At 43.2% G+C, this 14,663-nt stretch overlaps 1 protein-coding gene across 9 annotated transcripts in view; it reads right to left on the reverse strand.

Annotated features, from left to right (window-relative positions):
* GLRA2 (glycine receptor alpha 2) overlaps positions 1-14,663 on the reverse strand; it is a 203,201-nt gene that overhangs the window by 149,717 nt on the left and 38,821 nt on the right. The gene's annotated exons all lie outside the window — the stretch shown is intronic.

Consider the following 14,663-nt stretch of genomic DNA (forward strand, 5'->3'; position numbering starts at 1 on the left):
GGCTGCTTCATGCATCAGGTTTTTCTTTCCCCTCACTGTATTGTGTGCTTCAGGTACCTCTAATCTACTTGAAGCAATTTCTTTCCACACACAGAAGGCATCACCTGTATTGAATTGAGCTATTTTCAAACATTTAGGTGTTGAAATCTATGGAAAGATTTCCAGTAATCTTATTAATAGCAGTGAGAAATAGAGCCTAGCATAGCAACACCATTATGGTTCCTCTTTGTGGGGTTTCTCCCCTTAGTATTAAAAAATGCAGTTCTAATATTCAGCACATTAAAATAAACTGCTCCAGGATTTGTTTGATACTCTTTAATTATCTGCCATCAATATAGCTCTCATCACAAATGCAATAATAAAATAAATTTTACTCTTATTACACCTCAGCAGAGTTCTAAATAAGATTGTCCCTATCTGAGAGACAATCTTAAATAAGATTGCCCCTATCTGAGGGAGAGAGAGGAAGATTAGTAATATTCAAAATCTAAATATGTAACTTAATTTGGAGAGGTATACATATATACACTTTTATTAAGGCAGAAGCTTGGTTTAAAAAAACCTGACTAGCTGGTAAATCTCTTTTAAAAAGCAAGCTTAATTATACACTTCATTCCTCTGAAGAGAGGAAGGGGGGGATTGTTAATGAACAATTTTATTTCACCTGCTGTGAACTTGCTCGCATTTTTGCTTGCAGTGGGTAAATGTACATGAAAAAGGTAGCAATTGACTTTTGATTTAAAAAAAATGTTTGAGTGGTGTTTGTTAGACCACTGAACTGCATGGCTGGAAGAATGTATCATCACTGAAATGTAAGTTAATATCCTCACAGTGATCAGTTGCTAAGTATAAAAACTTTATTCAATAGGCATCCAAGCCTAAGTGTTCCCAGAGTTAACTAAGTTCAGAATGAAAAGTTCAGGACATCAATTACCTACCAGCATCAGCTAATTTAAATGATAGGTAAAGCAGAGTGTTAACAACATACTAATGACACTGCAGCCTATACCTGAGGATGACATCTCCAACCAGTTTCATGTATAAGATGAAGAGGATGGGGGACAGAAAAAAACCTTGTGGCATCCCCTAGGCCAATGGCCAAGGGGTAGAGCAGGTATTTATTTATTTATTGCTGAATTTATATACTGCCTTTCATTAAAAGACAACCACAAGGTAGCACCCCCAAGGTAGCACCAGGGTAGCACCACTTTCTGGGTATGGCCCTCTATGTAGAAGAGCCATCCTAAAATGGTGCTCCTCAAGTCTGAACCCAGAGGGGCAACCCAGAAGGATCCCATGGTCAGTGGTATCAAAATCCCCTGGAGGTCCAGGAGAATCAACAGAGTCACCCCTGTCTATTAACTGGCATAGATCAACCACCAGATGACCAAGGCAGTTACCGTTCTATACCCAGTCCAGAACATGGACTGGAAAGGATCTAAGTAATCAGTTTCATCCAGAACTGCTTGGAGGTAAGCTAGCACCACACACTTCTATACTTTGCTCAGAAATGGCAAGTTAGAAACTGGCTGAAAGTTATTCATGATGGCTGGATCTGGTGGTGTTTTTTTTCTCCAGGAGGGACCTAACAACTGCTTTCTTTAGCAGGGGGAACACCTACCCCTGTTTTAGGGAGGCATTTACTAGCCCTGCAACCCAATACCCCAGCCCATCCCTGGCCCACCACAACAACCATGGAGGGCAAGGGTCAATCACACAATTGGTAAGTCTCAGACTTCTAAGCAGCCTGACCACCTCTTCAGGCATCATACAGTGCTGAGAAGAAGTTTGATGGTCTGTATGTTGACACAGTTCTTATTCCAAATAAGAATAATGATGGTCCCTATGATGGTCTGTATGTTAGCACAACTCTTATTCCAAATATAATTAGATCCTAAGCTAAATCCTGATAAGAGAGAAAGGCAACCACACTGAATAAGTAACTCAGGCATAAAGGATATATTTTTGAATATTCACCTAATGGAAAGATTCAACAATAAACACCCTTGTGTGAAAAAGGATGTGAACTCTTCATTCAGTAACTGGTTACACCTCCTCAAGCAGCAATAACTGCAACTAAACATGCCCTGTGATTGGTGATCAGTCTCTCACATTGAGGCTGTTCTTACAATCAGCCAAAACTGGGCTAAGGAAGCAAAACCCAGTCTTGCCTGATCATAAGAATCAGCGGGATTATGCCCAATCCCGGCAGCGCTTCTGTGGCAAACCCGTCAAAGAGGCCAGCCTCTTAAACAGGGTTAATGGAGCAGGTCCTTTAGCCCCATTTTTTCAATCATCTGCCAGCACTGGCTACTTGCAGCCAGGGCTGGAAGACTGCAGGACTCCCACTCATTGCCGGGGAGACACCAAGAATGCTCTTTGCACTTGCATGGCGCATTATGGGATTTCTGGGGGGCCAGGATGATGTGTCCTGGCTCCAATGCTCTACGCTGCCTAGGGCAGTGGAGGATCATCTGGGTGCATGATCCATAAGCCCTGCTCCTTCAACGGATCATCTGCAGGAAAGGGAAGGTTGGTGAACCTTCCTCCCCACCCACCCGCCAAGCTGTGCTCATGGATCGTGAGAAAGGGCTCATTAACTTGGAGGAATCTTGGCCCATTATTCCTTACAAAATTGTTTCAGCTCTGCGACATTAGGACTCCCTTGCATGAACAGCTCACTTCAAATCTTGTCACAACATTTCAACAGGGTTTAGGATGGGTGATTTGCCCATTCCAAAACAATATGAGGTCATTCATTCACACTATCAAAAACTGTGTGCTTCCCAGGTTTGAGATCTGTGTGTGCTCCTAATTCTCAGTTGTGGAGAAGCAAGGTAGGAGAAAAACCTGCGTAGCTTTTCCTCCTGCCTTGCTTCCATGCAGTCCCTTCTGCCCATGTTTTCCTCCTACCTTGCTTCCACACAATCAAAAATTGGGAGCACACACAGCTCCCAAACCCGAGTAGAACACAGTTTTTGATGGTGTGAATGACCTCGATATCTCTTCTTCTTCAGCCATTCAGTGGTAGACTTACTTGAATGTTTAGGGTTGTTGTCTTGCTGAATGACCCACTTTCGGCTTAGCTTCAGTTCACTGACAGATGGCCTGACACGCAGGCAGCTGAATGCATGGTTCCATCAATAATGGCAAGCCACCCAGATCCTGATGTAAAACAGCCCCAAATTATGATGCTTCCATCACTATACTTGACAGTCGGGATGAAGTTCTTACTTTGGAAGGCAGTGTTTGGTTTTCACCAAACAAAATGTTTGTGATTTTTTCTGAAAAGTTCAATTTTTGATTCATCTGTCCAGAGAACATTATTCCAGAAACCTTATGGGTCATCCAGATACTCCTTGGCGAACCTGAGCCAGGCAGCAATATTCTTTTTAGACAGCAGTGGGTTTTTCCTAGCTATCCTCTCATGAACACCATTCCTATTCAGTTTTTTTCTTGATGGTTGACATATGAACCCTCACATCAGCTGCAGTGAGAGCGGTCTGCAGATTGCTCCTGGGTAGAGTCACTGTAGTCTTCAGCTTTTTCCATCTGTAGACTATCTGCCTGGAGTTCCATAATACGGATGGATGGAGCTCCAAATGCTTAGAAATGGCCTTGTGACCCTGTCCAGACAGATAAGCATCATCAACTGCTCTTTTTCATAGGTCCTCTGGAATTTATTTTGATCATGGCATGTTGAGTTCCCACGGACTGTCATGGTGCAGACCTAACTTAGGACTTTTAGAACCTTTCTACAAGACAGGATGCCCTAACTCAGTCATGCAGCTTTCCACTGCTTTCCACTTTTCACTGTGGTTTACCCAATTAGTTAGTCACCTGATTGTGATTATCCCATTAATTGTGCTAAGGACACTAGGAATTCACTTACTATCTCATGCATTGACCCTGAATTAGTCTCATTGTTCCCACTTTGTACATTATTGTGTCTCAAGAACACAGCATTATTTAATTTAAGCCCTTTTGTTACATTGGGAAAGATCACTTTTCAATTTGCAAGGGTATAATGGTAAGTCCTTACAGTGTGATTTCCATTATTCTACCTGTGGTTCACAAACTTTTTCTCAGCACTTTAATTTGAAACCAATACAATATAACAGGAACAGATGGTACACTGGGAGCATTCTTCCCAGGCTCACAAAACTCTGAGCGTCCAACACGGTGTGTGCATGAGCTATTTTATCCACAAAATGTAAAACATTTTTACATTGGTCACAGTGGGCTGTAGAGGGTTCAACTTGATGGTCCTTGGGGCTCTCATTCAGGAGCTCCCGAAACCACTCCAGCACCAACACTTAGCAGATGTGGCAGAGAAATAAGGTTTGTTTTGCCACCTTCAGCACTAATATTATCAGCACTAATATTAGGCCCTAATATTAGGATTATAGCCTGTGTTTGGTCATATTCACTCCAGGTTTTCCACCATTTAGCAGTTTGCTTCATTGCCATTTAGCAGTTTGCTTCATTGACTATAGGTCCCCTGTGTACCAGGGGGGTTTACCTGGGCCCAGTGGGTTAGGAGAGAGTGTTTACGTGTTACCATGTTGATCACCCAGCTTACTTCCTCAGTTCAAAGAGAGACGGGTATCCACAGGATTTCCCCCTCTCAACAGAATCATCTCCCAGAGCCATCAAGAATCTATTAGAATCCACAAGTGTCTGGGGGCAGACCATCCTAACTGGGCCACCACACCTTCAGAGGTGTGCTAGCTCAGTCCTCAGTCCACTAGATAGTGATCTAGGGCCATGACAATGGCACTGAGGCCTCTTGAACTGCCCACAGAGCAGCAGCATCCAATGGTGACCAAAACACCAAATTGAATGTATGACTGCAATATTTGTGGAACTAGAAATCAGCAGAGACATGCCCATGGTTGTAGAAGAGATCATGAAATCTCAAGCCAAATCAGACAAGGTGGCCACTGTGTGAGTGCTGAAGTCTACCAAGACCAAGAGCCTGAGACCACCTCAAGCAGTTCAGGCATGGAGGTTGTTAAGCTGTAGGGTGGACAGTAAGCTAACAACATTCTAATTTTGTCTCAAAATCCCAACATCACATGCAGACATTCAAAACGGCCAGAATGATGGATAGTGCATCTGGTGAGAGGGTGACGGTCTCCTGATGGAACAGGACAACCCCAATCTCACCCATACTGACTCAGGTGATGTTGAACACAGAAACATGGTGGACACAACTGGAAGAGTTGTGTCTACCCACTTCATTCAAACAGATCTCTGTGATACACGGTAAGTCAGCATGCTCATCCAGGACAGCCTCCTGGATGGCTATGTTCTTAGTGATCTGGCATTCAGTAGCACAAGTTTCAGGCTGGGTGGGATGCTGAGAGGGCTTCTGAGATGGCTACTGAGGTCCCCTTGGATGGAAGAAGGACCAGAAGAAACAAGAGCTTTTATATAGCTTTCCCCTCACCTGACAAGTCCAGTTCCCACCACTATATTGCCTTCTGCCAAGGACAGCCTTGATTACATTATACTTAGATACATCTCATGAGCCCAACACACACACACACACACACACACACACACACACACACACACACACACACACCTGGTACTTGTCAACTCAGATTAGAACTGCTGCTCCTAAGACTGTTTTTTATAAGAAAAAACAGTGTGCGCTTCATTGAACATATTTGTGTGTAACATGTGTAGCTTACTCCTAAGGTTATTGATTTCAACTGCTTCTCAATCCACTAAACTGTCTCTGGATATTACTTTTGTTTGTTTTTGAATATTTGAATGTTTTAATATTTGGCAGTTGACTGGACAACAGATGATGAGATGCAAAATATTTCTATTTTGATTCCCAGCCAAAAGATGGATGCTACAGAGGCTTACACAATCATAAAAATGTCTATACAAAAGAGAAAGCCCACAATCAAAACAACAAACCATTGAAACCAAAAACTAAATCCTGTAAAAGGCAAAAAAAAAAAAAAAAATTCCTTTAACAATAATTAAAAAAGCATTAGACCAGGAAAAAGTATGCAGCCATCCTAAAAATGGCTGCACACTTTAGGATGACATCCACTGAACACTGCTCTAAAAAGGAGGGTCTTTGTCTTTCTCCTAAAAATGAAGAGGGGACTTATAAACAGAAACATTGTACCTGTTCTGGTCTTCTAACAGGTGCATAGAAAGCGGGGTTTGTGCAGGTGTACCTTGCCATAGCACAGTGCTGCACAGGATGAGAGAAGCAATATCAGCAAAGATGCTCTCATTTGTACACAACTGTACAGAAGCCCTGACTTCTGTCGCACCTGGTTACCCTATTCTCCAATTGCCTATTTTGGAAGAAACTTTCTGAAATCCAAAATACCACCCACAAGTTTGAGATTCACAGTCTAAATATATTTTATTGGATAGTTTCAGCTGTAAAATCTATTAGAACATTCTGACACACTGAGTACATAATAAAAGAGTCAGCTTCCAAGGGTGCTTAGGAAATAATGCTGGTATATTTATTTGTGTGATTAGTATATTTTTATTTATTTATTACAATATAATTTATCTACAATAGCATACGGTTATAGCATTAACCACATTAGTAAGATGTTTTACAAAGTAGTTCTACAATAGTTAAGTTAGATGACAGAATTTATTAATTTTCCTGGAACAGACAAATTGTCTATTCTAGATCCAGAACTACATTAACTTAAAGGGAAATAGTAGTGGGGGAAATGCACATGTAAGAAAGCTTTATTGATGTTCTTCAGTATATATAAAACACATATTCATCATTTTGCTATTTTTGGAAATGCTCTCTCTTGGCACTGTGTTAGGGAGTAGCACCATGCTATTTAAATATGGGTTGATCTAATTTGTTTTGGCTTGATTTTTTTTTTTTTAAATGAAGAAACAGTGTTACAAAATTTTGAAAACACTTTTATCAGTCTCTTGCGCTTTTGTTAGAAGAGACAGAAACAAGACAAGGATGAACATGTAACAAAAAAAGTAAACACATTAATTCAACATGTGATAAAGTGTCTTTCAAACCCAAATTCCTGAAACTTAATTGCAGCAGCTTTTACATCAAACATACATCCAAAGCCACACTGTATACATAGTGGCAAAGCCCATTCCAAATGAAAACGAGAGCAGAAAAGGAAAATTCTGGAAAGAACATTTTTTTCTTGCCAGAAGCAAAAGTTCATGTTTAAGGAGAAAAAATAAACCTATAGTTCTAAAACAAAACTAAACAAAACCCACCAAAATCTACACACAGAATGAACAACCTGCAGTTTTCCACAAATGTTTCACTATCAACACAGGTCATCACAAACATCCAGTCATAATCAAGCTACTGCATAATGTTCATGTGAGCTCAAAACAATATCGGCTTATAAAATCTAGAACCAGTAGTATCATATTTTCATCTGAGACTTTTGCCTATCTAGAGACTCTCAGCCATTGTGTAAAATGACATAAGTGCCACTTTACTTCTCAGAAGAATGGTGATGTATCTGGATCTGTGATGTACTCTTGCTATAGGTGTGACATTTTTAGTTTGCTCTTTCTCTTAGATTATATTATGGAACCACCCCACTCCCTGTTAGATTGCTGTGTAAGTAATACAGGCAGAATGATCTTGGTGCCCATGAAATCTGTGAGCCAAAATTTGCTCTCTAATTTTTGAAAATATGTTCTGGTTCAGACATAACAGCTAACTGCAGTTAAAGTTGGCCGAGGTTCCAATTCTTAACTCAAAATTGCACTGGAGACATTAACCAAATCGTGGCCAGCCATACTCCAGTTGCAGGAGATGGTAACCCCTCCCTGCTGCTCAGCCTCTGAAGGCGATCCCAGCCAGCTCCACAGACAGACTGTGGGCAAAATGTTACCACGTAAGTGAAGTGGCCACAATTGGCTATGATCTTGAAGGGGTGTGCCAAGCACAAGTGTGCATTTTCAGAGCATTCTGCCAGCCCTAGGAATGGAAAGGGCATCGAAAGCCCTTTAAATGCCCTGCAATGCCAGCTTCTTCTGCCAGTGATGGCACTGCCCCCCCACCAGAAGCCCCACATCCTGAAAGCACCACACAAGCATGAATTATCTGGTGGGGCCTGGAGAGGTGGAATTCTGCTTTCATTATTGGATGGGAGCGGGTAATCCACATTTGCTAGAATGGGATATGCAGATGGGGAAGGGCAAAGGATGCTGGGGGTCTGTCTCACCATAACTAGGGAAGATGTTGCAAGGGTGACACTAGGAAAGCAGTCCATCCAGACTCATCACAAATTCGCTGTCTGGCAGCTTGCTGCCCAATGGGCTCACACTTTCATGAGCGGGCCAGTCGATGGGGGATATTGCTGTGCTGTGTCCACCTGTTAAAGGGTGATCCCCATCTGTTAAAGGGTGACTGTGAGCTCACAAGTTGAGCTACCCACTTTACCACCAATGAACCCAAGGGAGCCCCGCATTAGTGGGACCCCCGACTCTCTATGGTAAAAAATAGAAAAGCTTCTACACTACCAGTACCAACCTCTCCTCAAATCCCTCTTAAGCTTTGCACGCACCCCAGAAAAGATCCTGACATCCTGTGTACCATAGCCTGGCCGCATGCACAGCCATGGAGTGGGCCAACAGGACTACATTTACACAAATTCAAAACTCCTGGGTCTGTGCTGTCTGTACACCATATGCTGGAGAGGGCACTTTCCTCTTTTCACCCAACCCTAGGGCTGGCATCAGTTGTGATTTAGCCCAGAAATTCTTTCTTCTCCTCTCTGATAGTTCTTCTTATGAGTTTTGCAGGGCTGTCCCCATGGCCTTTTGCTCTCAGGATTGAGCACTGTGCCCCAGGTTAGGTGGCTCATTCCTCATAGTAGTAGTACTGCACTACTGACCCTGGCAACTGCCCTTGATTACGAGTAAGCTGGGGAGCAAGTACCCCCAAAAGGGGAAGGGGCTGGGCCTCACCAAACTTTCAGTGAGAAAGAGAACTTGGCAGCTCCAGAATCCCTGCTGTGGCAGCCCCTCAACCTGGACAGGAGCTCTCCCCCCTGCAAAAAAATTCCCCCCTGGCCAGACAGGGGATGCCATCCTCATGCTGGCTGTCCTTGCCATGAGGGGACCCTTTGCCAGGGCATACCCACTTGCATGGACTGTGTAGACACAGGGGTCGGGTACAGACCTTTAAACCTGTTCAAAGTTCCTGGGCTGGGTCTGGCGTGGCACCATATTCAGATCTCCCGGGGCAGGGATTACCGGGAGAGGAAAGCCCCTTCTTCCAGCTGCCCCAGGACATCCTCACATTGGCATGCGGGCTGTCAGGGTACAGTCTTGGTAGTCACTGAGACAGGGACAGCACTCGCCCAAGAACCTGTCCCCTCAGCTCTCCTGCATAGAGCATCTTCCCTCACTCCCCTTAGCTGGCCACTCTTGTGAGAGAGTGGACCATGGGATAATGGGCTAAGTGTCCAGCATGGAGAGGACCATTCATGTACAACGCAAATACCACCTCATACATTTGAAATTAGTGCTCACAGATGAGTCTTCTCATGCGCAAGACTAGGGAGCAAATATTCCCACCTGAGGAAGGGGCTGGGTCCTCTTTCCCCAACCTATATGTGGAAAATAATAGAACTTTGCTGTGTCAGGTTCCCTGCTTGAGCCTGCCTTTTATACTTTATCCTGACTCTCTCCCACCCCACACTGCCACATGCCAAATGTTCTCCTCCCAGTGCTGTGATGTGAAGTCCTGCTTATGTTGGAGTGTTTATGTTGGAGCAGTTTGAAAATCAGTGTGAAACCATGGTTATAGCTACACCAGCACTCAGACTTAACACTTCGGCGGCATAACCTCAATTGTTGTTGGTCAACCTAAGAGATAACCGAAGGTTCAAAGTGGAGTTTGGCAAGGCAAACTGGAGGAAGCTTTCATTCGGGTGTAACCTGGATACAGTCTCAGCCACAATTAACTGTGGTCAGCTGTTATGTCTGAATGCAGCCTATATCTTCCATGTTATCATCTACATTGGTTTTATACTGCACATTTTGGTCTTCTGAGCCGGCCCTTTTTCAGTAGACTTGCCATTCAAATTGTAGCTGTAGATTATATTGTGTGAAGCTGATTTTTTTAAAAAACAATATCCAAAATGAAAACAGCACTTTGCAAGGACACAGTAAATTCCAGAAGCTACATGAAACTCATGATTTCATATTACCACAAGAACGCAATATTGTTTATCACATCATTCAAAGCAGATGAGCGGTAATTGATGTCTGCCTTTAGGAACACTTTATAAACATATTTTAAAGCTACTCATTAAAGAGTGACAGCTTTAAGAAAGTCAATATCAGACATCTGAACAGCACTGAACTGAGCAGAACTCCTTCGATGCTGTCTGCAGGAATTATGATTAAAGCAAACAAGGCAGCCAACTGTTGTTGTTTGAGTCTACTTCAGCAGTTAGCCTTTTTTGTTAGCAGAAATGCAATACTGAACATCGAAAAGACGCACATTAACATATCTTATAGACAGTAAAATGCAATGAGGGGATTTCATCAAAGCAATGGAGGAGTCTGATTAATGCAATCAGTATTAGGTCGTGCAAATATTTCCATTGAATGCCATCTTGTAAAATCAGTGACATGCAGGATTGTTCACTGCTATTTTTTCAGTCCCTCTCTGCATTAAAGTCAACAGAAGGAATGAGGAAAGAACTACACAAAACAATTGCTGTGTTCACATTATCCAAGGTCTTTTAAAAGGATATTTAAAGAAATCCTTTAAGGATGCTAAAAATAATTGAAATTATGTATTGTTCTGAATCAGCTTGACCTTCTTTATTCTTTGGGGGCCCCACAAAGGATTTAAAGTTATAGATTGATTCTGTTCCACACTTCTACTTTTAGAGTGTTTTAACAACATGTTATAATCCAATGTCTCACATTAAAGTGTCCATAACTGTCACTGACTTGGGGTATTGCTATATCCAGAACTACCATGTTTATGACTCCTCAATCTCTGATCCTAAGTCAAGACTGTCTGCTCAGGAGGTCTTATGCTATGCTGAAACTAGAATCTGTGGAACACCCTCCCCCCCCCACCAAAGATCTCTGGGAAGCTAGCAGGATCTGAATCTAGAAGAAGTAGCTAGCTCAAGATTCTCAAGGCTATGAATTAAGCCACCATCATCCCTACTATTTCATCCTCAGAGGAGTCCCAAATTGAGCAGGCAGAAGACTGAATTTAAGGACAGTCAACAGCACTACAGTGTGCAGCTTCAAATCACAGCCACCCTTTCAAATGCCCTGCAACTTTGCTTGTGGGGGGACATACTTTCTTGGGGTGGGAGGTATAAAGGTTTTCTTAGGCTGTCCACTGTCTCATATCAATATCTGCTTTCTCTAGCAGCTCCCACTGAATTCACCAGGTCTTGCAGAGCCTGAGTCACATTGTTTGCTCCTCTATTTTTCTTCTTTTTATTTTAAGTAGCAACCCTGTGTGTGTAGCCCTACTCACAGTTATGTTCAACACTTGTACAATAAGTATACAGTGGAAACAGGTAGAGATTAGGGGTGTTCACGGAACCGTCTTGCCTGGTTCGGTTCGAGGCCAGACCAGCCTTGAATGGAATTGGGTCAGTTCGGTCTGGCCCCCATCAAACCCCTCCCCATCTGGTCTGGTCCCGTCCGGTCCGGCAGGTCCGCGAACTTTTTTAACAAGGAAACCTTCCCTTCCCACCAGATGATCCCTCAAAGGTTTCTGGGAGAGTGGACCACATTCCCAGATTAGCAGTGTTGTGCCAGGCAGCACAGAGCTCTGGAAGCTAGGACGACATATCCCATCCTCCAGGTATCCCACAATGCACCACGGGCCAAGAGCAGTGCATTGGGGATTCCTGCAGGGGACGAGCACTCTAGGCACTTGTCTTTGTGTCTCCATAGGCTGTGTATGTATGTTAAAGAGAACAAGAGGGAGGGAGGGAGGTAAGGATTTGGACTGAGATTATGAGGAAGGCTTTCTTCAAAAACCTTTACCCCTTAACATAGTCCACTGAAAATCCCCACGTTAATCCCCAGTTGTTGGGAAGCATTGGGAACGAATCTGCCATTGGCAGCAATGACAGTTACCCTCTCAATGCCAATACCTCTTCAGCACAGTCCTGATTCTGATACCCTCCCTGACTGCCATTAAAGTTAAAATAAAAGTTGCCTTTTCACAACAGGGGAAATGCGGAGGAGCAAGTCCAAGTAATTGGCAGTGGGATGGTCTATGGATGTTACCAAGACACTCCTATCTCTTTATCCTCAATGAAGTGTTTAATAATATTATATTATTATATTTATTATATTATTAATAATATTAAACATCAATAAAATATATTTTAAAAAACTGTAAGAGCAAACAACATTGTTAACATAATGGTTATAGGTTTTCAGAATACACTTGGGTGGCCACAGGGGAATGTATGGACAATCAGCGTTAGATCAGTGGCACCAGCTTGCAGTAGCAGTGAAAGTAAAAGCACCTTTGATCTATGCTTACTTGACACTGCTCCATTTCTTGATCTTTTACATCTGGGGCCTCCCAGTTTTAATATTTGTGTTTTAAAAAAGGACTTGCCCTGTCAACAATTCTGTTGGTCTTACATAAATGCTGATAACTAAGCATAACTTAAACTGACATTTAAATCAGCCATTCTGCACCTGTTTTTCTGCCAGAACACCATGAGGCTGTTCTCATGAGCACCCAAGTCCAGGCTAAGGAAGCCAAGCCTGGGCTTGGCTGCCCGTAAGAACCACTGGGAGGCACACAGCTCCCAGCGGCACCTCGGTGGCCAACTCACCTTTGAGGTTAAGGGAGTGAGTGCTCCCTTAACTACATTTTCCTGATCATGTGCCAGCACTGGCTGCTTGCAGCTGTCACTCAAACACTGACAGGCACCCACCCATCACTGGGGGGGGGGGATCCCCACAATGCACCATGCACTCACCCAGTGCTTTGTGGGATTTCCGGGCCCCCAGGGACACGTCCCAGCCCCTGCACCTCCGCACTCCCTGGGGCAGCAGTGGACCATCTGGGCATGAGATTCAAGTGCCCAGATGGAGATCATCTGCAGGAAAGGTGGGCTTCTACAGCCTTGCCCACCGCCTGCCCACCACCCCACCCGCCCCGTTGTGAGATCAACCTCATGTCTTTCCATGGCAATGTGGAGGCCCACCTCACTTAAAGGGAAATCTTGATGCAGGGTGTACTACCATATCTATATGCATCAATGGATGATGACCCAATCCACAGTCCAGCTTAAATGTTTAGATGTAAGTAAATCTATTCCTACTGACTTCAGTTAGTTTACAATGTCATACTATATATTGTACTTTGGATTCACTAGATTTTGGTCAAATCATTTAAATGAGAATAATATATGAGCTTAATATTAATATATCAGATTAATATATGAGCCAGAGAAGAATTTGGGGGTGATCATGCTTGCCCCTTAGTTGAGGCAAGCCCCTGAGATTCATAATTCTGAGATGGTAGACAAGATTCTAGACATCACATTTGATAATTCAAGATACTGACAGAGCAATTCACCCATATGTGCAATTGCATCTACAGTTCCAAGGCTGAGCCATGGAACATACAGCATACAAAACCAAAGAGGAATTGGGTCATGTAGAATATAACCCAATCTAAGCAACTGGTTGGATTGCTTATGCAGTCACTTGAGCCCTGAATAATTCATTGACAATTTTGACAAACTTGTTTTCATGGTATTTCAAGGCTGAATTAAAAAATATAATTAATGTGAGGGTGTAAATTATCCCATGATAGGAAGGACAGTCCTTTCATGAGGCGAGGTGAGACAGTCACCTCAGGTGGCCAATTACTGCAGTACTGGCAGGGTGGATGCAATACAATTGCCATTGGAGCAGCACTTCAGGACCAATCTGACCAGTGTTCCCTCTAACAGGGATACCCAGATGTTGTTGACTACAACTCCCAGCATCCCCAGCGGCAATAGCCTTTGCTTTGGGATTATGGAAGTTGTAGTCAATAACATTTGGGAATCCCTGTTAGAGGGAACACTTAATCTGATTCTTGCAAATTTTTTGAAGACCTCCTCTCCTCACATTCTTTGCAAAGCTTGCAGGAGGCATGAGGAGAGAAGAGGAGGCTGTTACTAACACGCCTCCCTTTTGGTCCCCATGCTACTTTCAACATTGCAGGGTTCCGTTTTGAAAGGGGTCTGGCTCCTACCAGGGTTGTAACACAATGCCAAATTGCCTCAGGTGCTGCAGGAGCATGGCCATTTGACATTTTGATGACAAGGCGAACCACCACAACATGGTCTTTTCAATAGCCATCACTCAGCTTCCCTGAGATAAGACAGTCACCATATGAATGGGGTACTAAAAGCTGTCTGAGTAGATCCAGTGGTCATTTCCCCCACTGACCAGCCACAAATGCTTTGCAAACACACAATGGCTGGAAACTTGAATGGATCCTTTCTTCTTAAAAACAACACACCTATTCTGCATGCTGACGACGTTACCTATTAAAAATTATACATGGAATCCATTTCAATAATGTACTGGCTTTAGCATATATTAAATTTTACTTTGGGTTCCAGATTGTAAGATGGCATCATGACAATTTCCACCACCACCCA

The sequence above is a fragment of the Hemicordylus capensis genome, chromosome 3 (assembly GCF_027244095.1).
Source record: "Hemicordylus capensis ecotype Gifberg chromosome 3, rHemCap1.1.pri, whole genome shotgun sequence".
Lineage (NCBI taxonomy): Eukaryota > Metazoa > Chordata > Lepidosauria > Squamata > Cordylidae > Hemicordylus > Hemicordylus capensis.